This window comes from Oncorhynchus kisutch, unplaced genomic scaffold, assembly GCF_002021735.2.
Source record: "Oncorhynchus kisutch isolate 150728-3 unplaced genomic scaffold, Okis_V2 scaffold1017, whole genome shotgun sequence".
In the NCBI taxonomy this organism is placed as follows: Eukaryota; Metazoa; Chordata; class Actinopteri; order Salmoniformes; family Salmonidae; genus Oncorhynchus; species Oncorhynchus kisutch.
Genome location: NW_022262962.1, coordinates 87,396 through 102,541, shown reverse-complemented (window position 1 = coordinate 102,541; position 15,146 = coordinate 87,396). Strand labels below are relative to the sequence as shown.

Below are 15,146 nucleotides of genomic sequence, written 5' to 3'. Positions count from 1 at the left end.
TATATAGACTTTCTTTTTTTCTTCTATTGTGTTATTGACTGTACGCTTGTTTATTCCATCTGTAACTCTGTGTTGTTGTTTGTGTTGCGCTGCTTTGCTTTATCTTGGCCAGGTCGCCGTTGAATATGAAAACTTGTTCTCAACTAGCTTACCTGAGTAATTATAGGTGAAATTTAAAAAAATAAGAAAAAACCATTTCTTTCCCAGAAGGGGATGTAGCTCAGTGGTAGAGCGCATGCTTCGCATGTATGAGGTCCTGGGTTCAATCCCCCAGCTTCTACATTCAAATTTTTGCAGTGGCCCATCTCCTACTTTAGGAATGTTGAAATTCTCAGCAGGAAACAGAGACATGCTAAATAATTTGCTCTTGTAATCTGAAGAACCGTTTTCAATCCCTGTTCGTACATTTATGTAACAGAAGTGGCATTTGCCAACTTCAATTGCATCATTTTCAAACTGAAGTTCATGGGTTAGATGACTGTCCATACTTGCGTGTATTTAGAATTTGCTGCTATCATTTCATTGTAGTTTCAATGGAGTGGTGTATATAAAACGTACATTGTATTAATATTGCATTTTATCTGCAAATAAAATTGATCGAAGCTCAGAGGGGGAGTGCATGCTATTTAGTACTTGGTTCAATCCCAAGGTTCTCCACTGAGTATTTGTGTGCCAAATTCACATTACACAACTCCTACTTTCCAGAATGTTGAAATTCTCACAGGAAACAGAGATGTTATTTGTGTGTGTAGAGATGCTATTTCTTATGCAGGTGACCAACCTATTGCTAATACAGGGCTACAACTCAAAGTAAAGCCTGTGGGGTCCCTACAGGATAGCTCCCGCATTACACTAACTGCCAAAACCAGCGCACACACATAATCTCCTTTGTAGCTGAACATTGTGTGCCCGAAGAGGATTCTACGATGACGGACAGACAACTGAGCCAATGGCGGAAGACTACAGACTACACCCCAGCTGAACCAATCCAAAGATCCGATCTTCCAGAATCAACCTACTTTCTGTTCTATATATAAGTGGTGTACTGATTGTAACGGTCTCTTTGCCTGCCGTTCCGTACGAACCAACGGAGGAGCCGTAATTACGCTGTTCTAGATATCTTCACTCTGAATAAACTGTCGCTTGTCATACAATTTACCACCTTGTCTGAATCGATCCTTGACCGACTCGCCCGTCTACATATCTAATTTCTAACAGAACTTGTAGGCAGAGGATAGTTTACTACGATCCAGTCGAAGTGAGTTGATTTGGGTGTGAAAGGGCGAGTTGGTGAAAGGATGGTTCACGGAGGACGGGTGAAGACTTTGGGGGAGGACAACAATTCTGCTCAACTCGGAAACTGATCTCAAGGTGCACCATAAAAAAGGTAAGCAAAGCCTGTTAAATCAAACTTAGCATATTGTCGTATAGTCTGTCCAAATTTGATCAGTATTTCCGAGTAAGTATGAATTCTTGTGTAAATTTATAATTTGCTGACGAGTCGAAAGAACAGTGTAGTGAACATATGTAGTAACGAACCGGCGACGGCCGGTGTGATATAAATCATTGATGAGATATCAGTAAGGGGATAGTTAATTACTATTCATTAAATCTGGCGCCAAGGGGATAAATTGTAATTTTGTGACCCGACCCGTGACCGGTCAGCACAGTCTGATAGCTTTCAATGATGAGTGATCACTTTTAAGGCCTGGATAGTTCCGATAGGGGTCGGGAATAGAGATCAGTAGGGGATAGTTAATTACTATTCATTAAATCTGGCGCCGGGGGATAATTGTAATTTTGTCCCGCGACCCGTACGGCTCAGTCTGATAGAGATTCACCGATAGGGGTCGGACATGTGTAATAATTCTGATAGGGGTCAGCTCGATAGGGATCAGGAATAGAGATCAGTAAGGGGTAGTTAATTACTATTCATTAAATCTGGCGCCGAGGGGATAAATTGTAATTTTGTCCCGCGACCCGGTACGGCTCAGTCTGATAGAAATTCACTGATAAGGATCGGCTTTCAGGGTCAGAGATATAACGTGTTGTTTTGTCTTGTTTTGTCTATTGTAACTGTTTATATTAAATTTGCAATGTGGTTGTAATTGTTTTCATTAAGATTGTTGGTGGTTAGATAGAGGGAGAGAGATAGAATTATAATAGGGATATTGGATAAATCCGAAACTTCTATATTGTATGTACTATGACTTCTGTGTTAAATGTATAATCAGGAACGAAATGACTGATGTATAATTGAAATAATATCTGAATATAATATTTAAATATTGAGACTAAATAGATGAATAGATCCCTTGGTTGTGCGCTCCACAAATGCTATACCAACCCATTCGTTTTTTTCTCGAACTAAAACATACTAAGGAGAAGCTCAGAGATAAGACAGAGCACGAGCAGCAGTGTCTCTTCGAATACATCGTGGGTATTAATCAATGTCGGGCGAAGTATATGCTAACTATATTCAGATAGAAGGAGAGAATTTCGATTAAAACTACGATTAAAACTACGATTAAATTTAAGAACCAAGGGACCAAACAGAGAGTGAACAGAAGGCGGGGCCATTGCGTCTCCCACTGGTCTGCTTGCTGGTGAATGAAGATTTGTGTGTGTATGGTGTAGATTGGAGCTTACTGGCGTAAAAAGATTTGTGAGACTCAAATCCTGTGCATGAAATACGCTTGATATTCAGTCGGGACTAATATCGGTATGAATGAGGTCGGGGACCAAGCGAGTGTGGTACATTAGGTATTTCAGTTGGAGCTGGTACCGGTGAGAATGTTGAAAAAGTCGCAGGCTTGCTGATGAGAGTTATATCATAGATATTGAGGGGGGTGCATGACTGTTGGAAAGAGTGTTAAACTCTATTAACGTAAAATTCTTTTTGTAGATTTATATTATGAGGTTTGACCTATACTAATGTTGTAGAATTACATAATCAACATCTGAACATACTTACGTTAAACATTAATTGAGCCACTGAGTAATAGATAAGATATACACTAGGTACGGGGCGACGGGAGTGGTGTTCTAACCAAGTGCTGAGAAATAAGGTAGATTTATTTAGTTATTTTAATTCATTTACACAAGTACTTCCCGGTTATTGATTTTGGTTTGATTGTTCAGATAACACCATTGAAATTAAACAGGAGGTCAAGGTATACTAACATAGAATCTGTTTCATTATGGGGAACAATGAAAAGGCCCGCAGAGTGGATTGCAGGCTGAGGTTTTTATGTTAAAGGGACAGTGCACATTTATCACAGTTGTGTGTGTCTGTCTAATGGCTGGGTATTTAAGAAGTATTTTGGGGAGGCAATTTGGAGAAACACGAATAAGACATGAAACATCGAGACAAATTATTTGAGTTTGAGGGGATTATCATAATTATTAGGTTTTGTTTTGTATTAAATGTTGGGTTAAGGGGATTTCCATGTTCCCAGAGACATGATATTTAAAGAGGCACGCTCACATATGGAACCTTTATGAGTTTTTTATTTTATGAGTTTTAATTACACAAGTGATTTTTATTTTATTTTAAGGATAAAGGGTTCTTTAATATGTCTAATATGGTATGGAACACGAATGTAGGGGGATGGTGTAACCTTTGACCTGCTTTCATGGCTCTCTCGGGTGGTCTGATCAGCCACAAGGGGGTGATATTTGAATAATGAATTTGTGGTCATGGGTAATATGTTTAAAAAATAAATAAAAGATTAAAAAAGTTTTTTTAATTAATTATTTTTAAGGTAACTTAATTATAGTGGAGTTTAATTAACCTATATAAAGACTTTAGAAATTGCCACCATAGACATGTTTTTCTAAAACAAAAACAAACAAAAAAATCCATGAGTTTAGATAAAGCAAAACAGTGAGACATTTAGTTAAAATGTGGAAACATGGGAAAAGGCAGACAGAAGAGCCCTCCCCCGCACTGCAGAGACCTTGAAGGTTGGAGAGCAGAGAGGAGAAGTTTTAGAAGGGAGCCAGGACGAGCAAAGATAACAGAATGTGTAGATAACAGTCACTGAGTGGAGACAAAAGGGAGAATTGGACATGTGGAAAATTAAAGGGCGCTCCTACATGATAATGTCAGAACAGAAGGATAATATACTAATCTTACCTAAGTCATTATTTAGAGTAGGTAAGGTTGTTACCTGGGCAGAGCCAGGTATCAAAAGGGGATAGGTAAATTGTGGTCTAGGATAGGATGGGGCCTATTGGATAAGAAACTAATAATAAATAAAAAAATGTAGCTAACAAATGGGCATAGAAGTTAAAGATATAATCAGATAAAACATATGAGAAACTGTTTGTTAACCAAGCCTGTATGTCCAGCATTTTATGCATTATAGGTGAACTGCAGTGTGAAGTCACTCAATCCAGTCCCAGAGGCTTGTTGGGGGGGACCATACCAAGGTCTCAAGGTGACAGCTAGCTGAAAGAGCTACCCGGATTCATATCGCACGGCGGGAGGGTAAGACACACTGACACTATCGAACAATAAGCAGTGTTCGAGAGGAAGAACTGGAATTAACAGAATTCCGGGGGCCATCTCTCGAATGAAGAAAATCCGCCCTGTTCCTGTCACCCTGTTTTGTTCATAGAAGTGAAGATGTGTCTGGCTCTTGCTAAGTGATGTGTTCTCGGGGAAAGGGGTGGGGCCTCACATGGAGCTGTTTGTCTGAGCTGTCTTATCGTGGGTGACCATCCCAAATAACACAGCTCCGGACGAATCAGTGCCCGAAGCCTAGCTGGTTTGACCACCCTGGCTCACGGTTTGGCAGAAAACTCTGGGGTGGATACTTCTCGACTAATATAATTGATAGCATGTTCGGAAGAATTGAAAAAATATTATGATCACTGTATTATGGGCTACATTCACCTGTGTGACTGTTTTAGTTTTATGGGGCTGTTGTCTAATTCCCTGTGTATGAGGCCTTATTTCCAGGACTCTGGAGAAATCGATGGAAATAGATGGTGATGTACCAGCGGATTCCAGGTTCTGACCTTGGAGTGCTGAATGTATGTCTACAGAACAAGTGGACGAAAATTATAAATGAATTATATTAAATTGGGAGGGTGTCCGTATGGGGATTACATGATAACCGACTTGGGACAGTTCTGGGATTGGAGAGAGGGTATCCTTATAGCATAGGGGATCCCACAAAGGTGGATAGGTTTTCCATGATATGGGGAAACCTGGGAGCACTGTTGAACTTTGTAAAGGTGATGAAATCCTACTAACCATCAAAACTATTAAGCTCTCTGATGCAGGCACTTACACCCCTCGGACTACAAAGGACCGGGACAGACACGATGGGTGTGTTTTCTATTAAGGTGCTGCCAAAACCAGAGGTCCCAGACGAACCAGGGCCAGACACACTCCTCTACCACCCCTGGACCGAACCTGCCACCACTGTGTTAAAAATCCCATTCATTACTCACACTCAGTCCAGGTCAAAGGTAAATCGGGCGCACCTTGGCACCACTTGACTCATTGTACACCAGCACCGACTCCTTCAAGAACGCTGACTGAAGTCAGGGTCGATTTGAGCGACCTAAATTTGATTACAACCACAGAACCCTTAGTTGGTGAGGATGTGGGAGCAGCTCCCCAGCACACCAACTAACAGGTCGTCCAGAGATAGGGGCTATCCTGGACGAGATTGGGGATATCGGGCCCCGTGTTTGTTAGTTTTCTTGTAGTCAAGGAGTTCCATGGGGATTCTCCTGTGGGGTATTAGAGCATCATACACCTACATCACAAGCAGCTATAGGGACCCTTTAATGGGTCATCCAACCTGACCACTCCATGGCACATATAGAACTGACCAATCATTGTGCAAGAGGCATTCCACCACCCTGACACTGATTGTAAGGCCAACGACATACGGAGCACGACCGTTTGCGTCCCCGCAAATGCAACTAATATCATTAACATCCCTTGGGGAGGACTTTAGGGTACTCTAGGATAAACGGGAGGGAACCGGCGGGGGAACCAGTGCACTCTGGTTTGCCGGACACGTCTGGTATATTAATTAGGGAAGGTTGGCGATTGGTCTTGGAGGAATTTGGTGGGGGAGACAGGTAATGGGTGGAAGACTGGACAAAAGACGAGGGGGCAGTGAAATGGCGGAAGCGGACTGACCTTAACTAAGACAATACGGGACTGAAACTTACTGTTAGGCCAGGGGGCCAAGCCCTTAGGGTGTTATGATTTCATACTGGCCCCAGGGAATTCCGGGGTCAGATATTGGTTGTGGGCGAATTTGCGTGACTAATATCCTAAACCGACTTCGGTTACAGTAAGGAATGACATGACCACACCCGTAAAAGGGTCCCCGTCATCCCCACTGTTTGGCCCGGTGGAGGCAATATCCAGGCTTAAAAGTCCGGATGATGTAATTTTAACAGCCACAGGAGTCTCAGGTTTTCCAATAATTGGCTATTGTTGACCGAGGAAGCTGCAAATACCACCAGGCAGAGTTGTGTGGGTGTGCATGGGAGCTCGTCCATTGCTCCGCATTGTCCAGCAGTAGTGACTCTAGCATGTCTAATCCCCTCTTATGACTACAGATAACCCCAGGGATAAATGTACTGCCTGGGATGAGGTCTATCCGGTTACTAAATCACCACTAGGAACCCAGTGTTTTCCAACCAGGTTGCAAGGCAAATTTTACTTGTGTCAATATGACGGAGGAGGAAACCGAGGTGGGATGGATCCCTGCGGATTGGTGTCTGGATCAGTTAATATTAAGGGAGCCTTAGGTCAATATCCAGAGCAGATGGTTGTGGTGGGTGGTGTGGTAGCCCGGTCCTGTTGCTAAGTTACCCTCCAACAGTACTGGACGCTGTGCACTTGTTACTCTCTTGTTGCCTGTTTCTATCTACCCTATAGGAGCCGAGGACCTTGTTCTGCGGACCCCACGGAGTAAATCCCGGATATAGGGGACGTTCCAGGAGAGACACCACCCCATCTAGTGGAGACCCCTCCTAATAGACGCTATCGGAGTCCCTAGGGAGTGCCTGATGAGTATAAGTTAATAGATCAGGTAGCTGCAGGGTTTGAATCATCCATCTGTTGGTGTGCACAATTAACAAGAATGTTGATCGTATTAACTATATACATTACATACGTCCAAAGACTAGGCAACTGGACTCAGCAGGGTTTGACGCAGTACATGGTCAACTGGCTGCAACCAGCCTGATGGCTTTCCAAAATCGTATTGCCATTGATATGTTACTCTCTGAGAAGGGCGGAGTTTTGCTCTATGTTTGGTGACCCGTGTTGTACTTTCATCCCTAATAAACACAGCCTCGGATGGTAGCTTGACCATAGCCCTAGAAAGGTCTGCGGACGCTTAAATGGTAAAATGAAATCTCATTCTGGGATAGATACCTCGATGTGGGACTCCTGGATGAGTGCGTTTGGTAAATATAAAACCCTGGTGTCCTCCATTTTGGTATCCATTTCGGTGTTCGCTGCCATTTTAGTTCTCTGTGGATGCTGTTGCATTCCATGCATCCGTTCCCTTGCCACTAGGGTTATCTCTAGAGCCATTGACCCTTCCTCCCCTTCCCAGATGTTTCCTCTGCTGGATAAAGACCTACTTGAATTCGAGGATGAGGAGGAGAGTGCCTATTAGATTTACATTATATCTGCTGTTGCCTTATGGGGATGTATGTATGTGTTATGCAAGTGGATCATTCCGCCTGACTGCCTAGTTTAAGTCACATCTCTTTGGAGATGTGAAGAGAGGGAATCACAACTTTTTCCTGCGGGAAAAAAGTTGGCTTATGTAGACAAGCATTTACTTTTATTTGAGCTGTTGTTCTCCGCTCTGTTAAATGAGGGTTGTAAGTTCCTAGGTGGCTGGTAGCCAACTTAGTACATAGTGGGATTGAATGGAGAACATGATGGTAATACATATATATCTATTTCTGTTTAAAACCGTTGCCTTATTTCATAGTCCCCTTGGAGAAGTTTCTCTTTGTGTCTGGATCCAGTTAGGTTGTGTCACGTCTCTGGTGAGACGTGAAGAGAGGGTTTTTGTAGAGAAATGCTATTTCTTATGTAGGTGACCAAACTATTGTTAATGGGGGCTACAACTCAGAGTAGAGCCTGTGGGGTCCCCTACAGGATAGCTCCCGCATTACACTAATTGCCAAAACCAGCGCACACACACATAATCTCCTTTGTATCTTAACATGTGTTCCCCGAAGAGGATTCTACGATGACGGACAGATAACTGAGCCAATGGCGGAAGACTACAGACTACACCCCAGCTGAACCAATCCAAAGATCCGATCTTCCAGAATCAACCTACTTTATATTCTATATATTAGTGGTGTACTGATTGTAACGGTCTCTTCTTCGTCTGCGTTTCCGTACGAACCAGCGGGAGAGCCGTAATTACGCTGTTCTAGATATCTTCACTCTGAATAAACTGTAGCTTGTCATACAATTTACCACCTTGTCTGAATCGATCCTTGACCGACTCGCCCGTCTACATATCCAATTTCTAACAAAGCCCAACTGGTGCAGGATAGGAGTAGCTGAGAGGACCAGATGGTTTATAATAATGCTTTGCTATGCTTTACTGTTTTCCATGACCAAAGTTTTATCCTGTATCTTACATGTCAATAAACAATAAAGTGTTATCCTGTTTTTGCTAAAAGGGGGGCTTAAATTTCACACCATTTTCTTTTGTTCTGTTTTTGAATGAGCTGTTGTTCTCTTTTGACATGAGGGTTGTAAGTTCCTAGTGGCTGGTAGCCAATCTAGTACATAGTGGGATCGATATGGAGGACATGAAGGTATTTTAAACTTTGTAACTGTTATATGATTCATTGCTGAATTTTTGTTCACACCCATGGGGGTGTGAAAAAGAGGGATTATTGGATCCTGTGTTTTACATTATAGCCATTACCATATATATGATTGCATATTATCTGCTGTTGGCTTGTGTTGATGTATGTAAGTGTTATGCAACATAGCTGACTTGAAACATTGTTAAAAGTGTCAGGGCCAGGGGACTTTCTCATGCTGGAAAAAATACAGAAGGGAGGGCACATTCAGAGCGTGGGGTTGCGAGAACAAGCGGTCTTTTGTTAGATAACAGGAGCCAGGTGCGAGATAACGGTATGGAGCATGAGAGCCTGGCTGCAACTTCTCTTATTACATTCCAGAATCGCATTGCAGTGGATATGCTACTGGCGGAGAAAGGTGGAGCTTGTACTATGTTTGGTGAACAGTGTTGTACTTTCATCCCTAATAACACAGCCTCCGATGGTAGCTTGACCATAACCCTAGAAGGTTTGAGGACTCTTAATGGTAAAATGAAATCCCATTCTGGCATAGACCACCTCCATGTGGGATTCCTGGATGAACGCGTTTGGGAAATATAAAACCTTGGTATCCTCAATTTTGGTCTCTATCTCAGTTTTTGCAGCCATTTTAGTGTTGTGCGGCTGCTGCTGCATTCCATGTATTCGCTCACTCACTACTAGAGTTATATCTAAGGCCATTGACCCAGCAAGCCCTTCCCAGATGTTTCCCCTTTTAGGGGATGGGGAACCCGAGTATGAAGAGGGGGATCCAGTTGCTTTTATTGATTAAGCTTCTCCATTGTATGTCGTGCCTCTTCTGAGATGGGAAGAGGGGGCATTGCGGCCATTGTGGGCCATTCCGTATAGACTTACCTAGTTAGGCCTCGTTTTCCTTTTTGGGTTATGTTTTTTTTTTTGCTTAGAGTATCTGGACTATCTCTTAGGAGATGTGAAGAGAGGGAATCACGAAACTTTTCCTTCTGGGAAAAGTTTTCTTTTTGTGTCTGGATCTAGTTAGGTTGTGTCACGTCTCTGGTGAGACGTGAAGAGAGGGTTTTGTAGAGAAATGCTATTTCTTATGCAGGTGACCAACCTATTGCTAATACAGGGCTACAACTCAAAGTAAAGCCTGTGGGGTCCCCTACAGGATAGCTCCCGCATTACACTAACTGCCAAAACCAGTGCACACACATAATCTCCTTTGTAGCTGAACATTGTGTGCCCGAAGAGGATTCTACGATGACGGACAGACAACTGAGCCAATGGCGGAAGACTACAGACTACACCCCAGCTGAACCAATCCAAAGATCCGATCTTCCAGAATCAACCTACTTTCTGTTCTGTATATTAGTGGTGTACTGATTGTAACGGTCTCTTTGCCTGCTGTTCCATATGAACTAACGGAGGAGCCGTAATTACGCTGTACTAGATATCTTCACTCTGAATAAACTTTACTTGTCATAAAATTTACCACTTTGTCTGAATCGATCCTTGACCGGCTCACCCATCTACATATCTAATTTCTAACAGATGTACCTCTACGGTAGAGCTAATACTTGAAATGCATGCGCTCTGAAGTTAATCCCCAAATTTTCTGATGAGTATATCTAGTTGTGAAATTAGCTTTTGCACAACTCTACTTTCCAGAATGTTGACATTTTAAGAAGGAAATAGATGTGCTAAGTCATCTGTTTTTGTAAACTGAAGCACATGGGTTCAATCCTGGGTTCAAGCCTTGTTCGACGTTTATGGAAGCTAGATGATATTATGGAAATGTACTTTCATTAGAACAGTGTAAAGAAAGGGTCAATTGTATTGATATGGCCACTACGACCTGTATGCTCTAGTCGGCTGGCCCTCGCTACATATTCGTCGCCAGACCCACTGGTTCCAGGTCATCTTTTTAGTCTATGCTAGGTAAAGCTCCGCCTTATCTCAGCTCACTGGTCACGATAACAACACCCACCCGTAAGCACGCGTTCCAGCAGGTATATCTCACTGGTCATCCCCAAAGCCAACACCTCCTTTGGCCGCCTTTCCTTCCAGTTCTCTGCTGACAATGACTGGAACGAATTGCAAAAATCGCTGAAGCTGGAGACATATTTCCCTCACTAACTTTCAGTGTTGCCAACTTAGCGACTTAGTCGCTGTATTTAGCAAGTATTCAGACCCCTCTGAATACTTGCAGACATTTTCATTTGACTCACTTTTGTCTCTTCCACAATGTTATTCCTCACTCCTACAGTGTCCATCACAATTACATGCACATGGACAATTATGCAAATTAGGTGATGACATCATTTAGCAACTTCTAGTGACTTTTAGGGACAGCCAATAGCTACTTTCCTTACTGAGGTGTTGGCAACACTGCTAACTTTAAACATCGGCTATCTGAGCAGCTAACTGATCGCTGCAGCTGTACAAAGCCCATCTGTAAATAGCCCACCCAATCTACCTACCTCGTCCCCATATTGTTTTAATATACTTTCTGCTCTTTGCACACCAGTATTTCTACTTGCACATCATCATCTGCTCATCTATCACTCCAGTGTTAATTTGCTAAATTGTAAATACTTCGCTACTATGGCCTATTATTGCCTTACCTTCATTTGCACGCACTGTATATAGACTTTCTTTTTTTCTTCTATTGTGTTATTGACTGTACGCTTGTTATTCCATCTGTAACTCTGTGTTGTTGTTTGTGTTGCGCTGCTTTGCTTTATCTTGGCCAGGTCGCAGTTGAATATGAAAACTTGTTCTCAACTAGCTTACCTGATTAATTATAGGTGAAATTTAAAAAAATAAGAAAAAACAATTTCTTTCCCAGAAAGGGGATGTAGCTCAGTGGTAGAGCGCATGCTTCGCATGTATGAGGTCCTGGGTTCAATCCCCAGCTTCTCCATTAAAGCTTTTGCAATGGCCCATCTCCTACTTTCCAGGATATTGAAATTCTCAGCAGGAAACAGAGACGTGCTAAATAATTTGCTCTTGTAATCTGAAGAACATGTGTTCATTCCCTGTTCGTACATTTATGTAACAGAAGTGGCATGGTTGCCAACTTCAATTGCATCATTTTCAAAAACTGAAGTTCATGGGTTAGATGACTGTCCATACTTGCTTGTATTTAGAATTGCTGCTATCATTTCATTGTAGTTTCAATGGAGTGGTGTATATAAAAAGTACATTGTATTAATATTGCATTTTATCTGCAAATAAAATTGTATCGAAGCTCAGAGGGGGAGTGCATGCTATTTTAGTACTTGGTTCAATCCCAAGGTTCTCCACTGAGTATTTGTGTGCCAAATTCACATTACACAACTCCTACTTTCCAGAATGTTGAAATTCTCACAGGAAACAGAGATGTTATTTGTGTGCCAAATTCACATTACACAACTACTACTTTCCAGAATATTGATAAATATCTTGCAGCATAGAGTGGCATGGTGGCCAAGCGGTAAGGTGTCGGTCTTGTAAACCGAAGATCATGGGTTCAAATCCCATCCGTGCCTTACTGAAAGATAGCTGGTACCATGGGAAGGTTCTTTCACTGGAGGACTTTGAAGAAAAAAAAAGTTCTCAAAATGGCAACCCTGCTATCATATAGTAAGGGGATGTACCTCTACGGTAGAGCTAATACTTGAAATGCATGCGCTCTGAAGTTAATCCCCAAATTTTCTGATGAGTATATTTAGTTGTGAAATTAGCTTTTGCACAACTCTACTTTCCAGAATGTTGACATTTTAAGAAGGAAATAGATGTGCTAAGTCATCTGTTTTTGTAAACTGAAGCACATGGGTTCAATCCTGGGTTCAAGCCTTGTTCGACGTTTATGGAAACTAGATGATATTATGGAAATGTACTTTCATTAGAACAGTGTAAAGAAAGGGTCAATTGTATTGATATGGCCACTACGACCTGTATGCTCTAGTCGGCTGGCCCTCGCTACATATTCGTCGCCAGACCCACTGGTTCCAGGTCATCTTTTTAGTCTATGCTAGGTAAAGCTCCGCCTTATCTCAGCTCACTGGTCACGATAACAACACCCACCCGTAGCACGCGTTCCAGCAGGTATATCTCACTGGTCATCCCCAAAGCCAACACCTCCTTTGGCCGCCTTTCCTTCCAGTTCTCTGCTGACAATGACTGGAACGAATTGCAAAAATCGCTGAAGCTGGAGACATATTTCCCTCACTAACTTTCAGTGTTGCCAACTTAGCGACTTAGTCGCTGTATTTAGCAAGTATTCAGACCCCTCTGAATACTTGCAGACATTTTCATTTTACTCACTTTTTGTCTCTTCCACAATGTTATTCCTCACTCCTACAGTGTCCATCACAATTACATGCACATGGACAATTATGCAAATTAGGTGATGACATCATTTAGCAACTTCTAGTGACTTTTAGGACAGCCAATAGCTACTTTCCTTACTGAGGTGTTGGCAACACTGCTAACTTTAAACATCGGCTATCTGAGCAGCTAACTGATCGCTGCAGCTGTACAAAGCCCATCTGTAAATAGCCCACCCAATCTACCTACCTCGTCCCCATATTGTTTTAATATACTTTCTGCTCTTTGCACACCAGTATTTCTACTTGCACATCATCATCTGCTCATCTATCACTCCAGTGTTAATTTGCTAAATTGTAAATACTTCGCTACTATGGCCTATTTATTGCCTTACCTTCATTTGCACGCACTGTATATAGACTTTCTTTTTTTTCTTCTATTGTGTTATTGACTGTACGCTTGTTTATTCCATCTGTAACTCTGTGTTGTTGTTTGTGTTGCGCTGCTTTGCTTTATCTTGGCCAGGTCGCAGTTGAATATGAAAACTTGTTCTCAACTAGCTTACCTGATTAATTATAGGTGAAATTTAAAAAATAAGAAAAAACAATTTCTTTCCCAGAAAGGGGATGTAGCTCAGTGGTAGAGCGCATGCTTCGCATGTATGAGGTCCTGGGTTCAATCCCCAGCTTCTCCATTAAAGCTTTTGCAATGGCCCATCTCCTACTTTCCAGGATATTGAAATTCTCAGCAGGAAACAGAGACGTGCTAAATAATTTGCTCTTGTAATCTGAAGAACATGTGTTCAATCCCTGTTCGTACATTTATGTAACAGAAGTGGCATGGTTGCCAACTTCAATTGCATCATTTTCAAAAACTGAAGTTCATGGGTTAGATGACTGTCCATACTTGCTTGTATTTAGAATTGCTGCTATCATTTCATTGTAGTTTCAATGGAGTGGTGTATATAAAAAGTACATTGTATTAATATTGCATTTTATCTGCAAATAAAATTGTATCGAAGCTCAGAGGGGGAGTGCATGCTATTTTAGTACTTGGTTCAATCCCAAGGTTCTCCACTGAGTATTTGTGTGCCAAATTCACATTACACAACTCCTACTTTCCAGAATGTTGAAATTCTCACAGGAAACAGAGATGTTATTTGTGTGCCAAATTCACATTACACAACTACTACTTTCCAGAATATTGATAAATATCTTGCAGCATAGAGTGGCATGGTGGCCAAGCGGTAAGGTGTCGGTCTTGTAAACCGAAGATCATGGGTTCAAATCCCATCCGTGCCTTACTGAAAGATAGCTGGTACCATGGGAAGGTTCTTTCACTGGAGGACTTTGAAGAAAAAAAAAGTTCTCAAAATGGCAACCCTGCTATTATATAGTAAGGGGATGTACCTCTACGGTAGAGCTAATACTTGAAATGCATGCGCTCTGAAGTTAATCCCCAAATTTTCTGATGAGTATATTTAGTTGTGAAATTAGCTTTTGCACAACTCTACTTTCCAGAATGTTGACATTTTAAGAAGGAAATAGATGTGCTAAGTCATCTGTTTTTGTAAACTGAAGCACATGGGTTCAATCCTGGGTTCAAGCCTTGTTCGACGTTTATGGAAGCTAGATGATATTATGGAAATGTACTTTCATTAGAACAGTGTAAAGAAAGGGTCAATTGTATTGATATGGCCACTACGACCTGTATGCTCTAGTCGGCTGGCCCTCGCTACATATTCGTCGCCAGACCCACTGGTTCCAGGTCATCTTTTTAGTCTATGCTAGGTAAAGCTCCGCCTTATCTCAGCTCACTGGTCACGATAACAACACCCACCCGTAGCACGCGTTCCAGCAGGTATATCTCACTGGTCATCCCCAAAGCCAACACCTCCTTTGGCCGCCTTTCCTTCCAGTTCTCTGCTGACAATGACTGGAACGAATTGCAAAAATCGCTGAAGCTGGAGACATATTTCCCTCACTAACTTTCAGTGTTGCCAACTTAGC

At 42.0% G+C, this 15,146-nt stretch overlaps 5 non-coding genes across 5 annotated transcripts; all 5 read left to right on the top strand.

Moving 5' to 3' along the window:
• The first annotated feature begins 209 nt into the window (after positions 1 to 209).
• Positions 210 to 282, top strand: trnaa-cgc (transfer RNA alanine (anticodon CGC)). Its single transcript has one exon. It is a non-coding gene; the product is annotated as a tRNA-Ala (tRNA).
• An 11,395-nt stretch (positions 283 to 11,677) lies between these two features.
• On the top strand, positions 11,678 to 11,749 carry trnaa-cgc (transfer RNA alanine (anticodon CGC)). Its single transcript has one exon. It is a non-coding gene; the product is annotated as a tRNA-Ala (tRNA).
• Positions 11,750 to 12,284: 535 nt separating this feature from the next.
• trnat-ugu (transfer RNA threonine (anticodon UGU)) lies at positions 12,285 to 12,356 on the top strand. The gene has a single exon. It is a non-coding gene; the product is annotated as a tRNA-Thr (tRNA).
• A 1,403-nt stretch (positions 12,357 to 13,759) lies between these two features.
• trnaa-cgc (transfer RNA alanine (anticodon CGC)) lies at positions 13,760 to 13,831 on the top strand. The gene has a single exon. It is a non-coding gene; the product is annotated as a tRNA-Ala (tRNA).
• Positions 13,832 to 14,366: 535 nt separating this feature from the next.
• On the top strand, positions 14,367 to 14,438 carry trnat-ugu (transfer RNA threonine (anticodon UGU)). Its single transcript has one exon. It is a non-coding gene; the product is annotated as a tRNA-Thr (tRNA).
• The last annotated feature ends 708 nt before the right edge of the window (positions 14,439 to 15,146 follow it).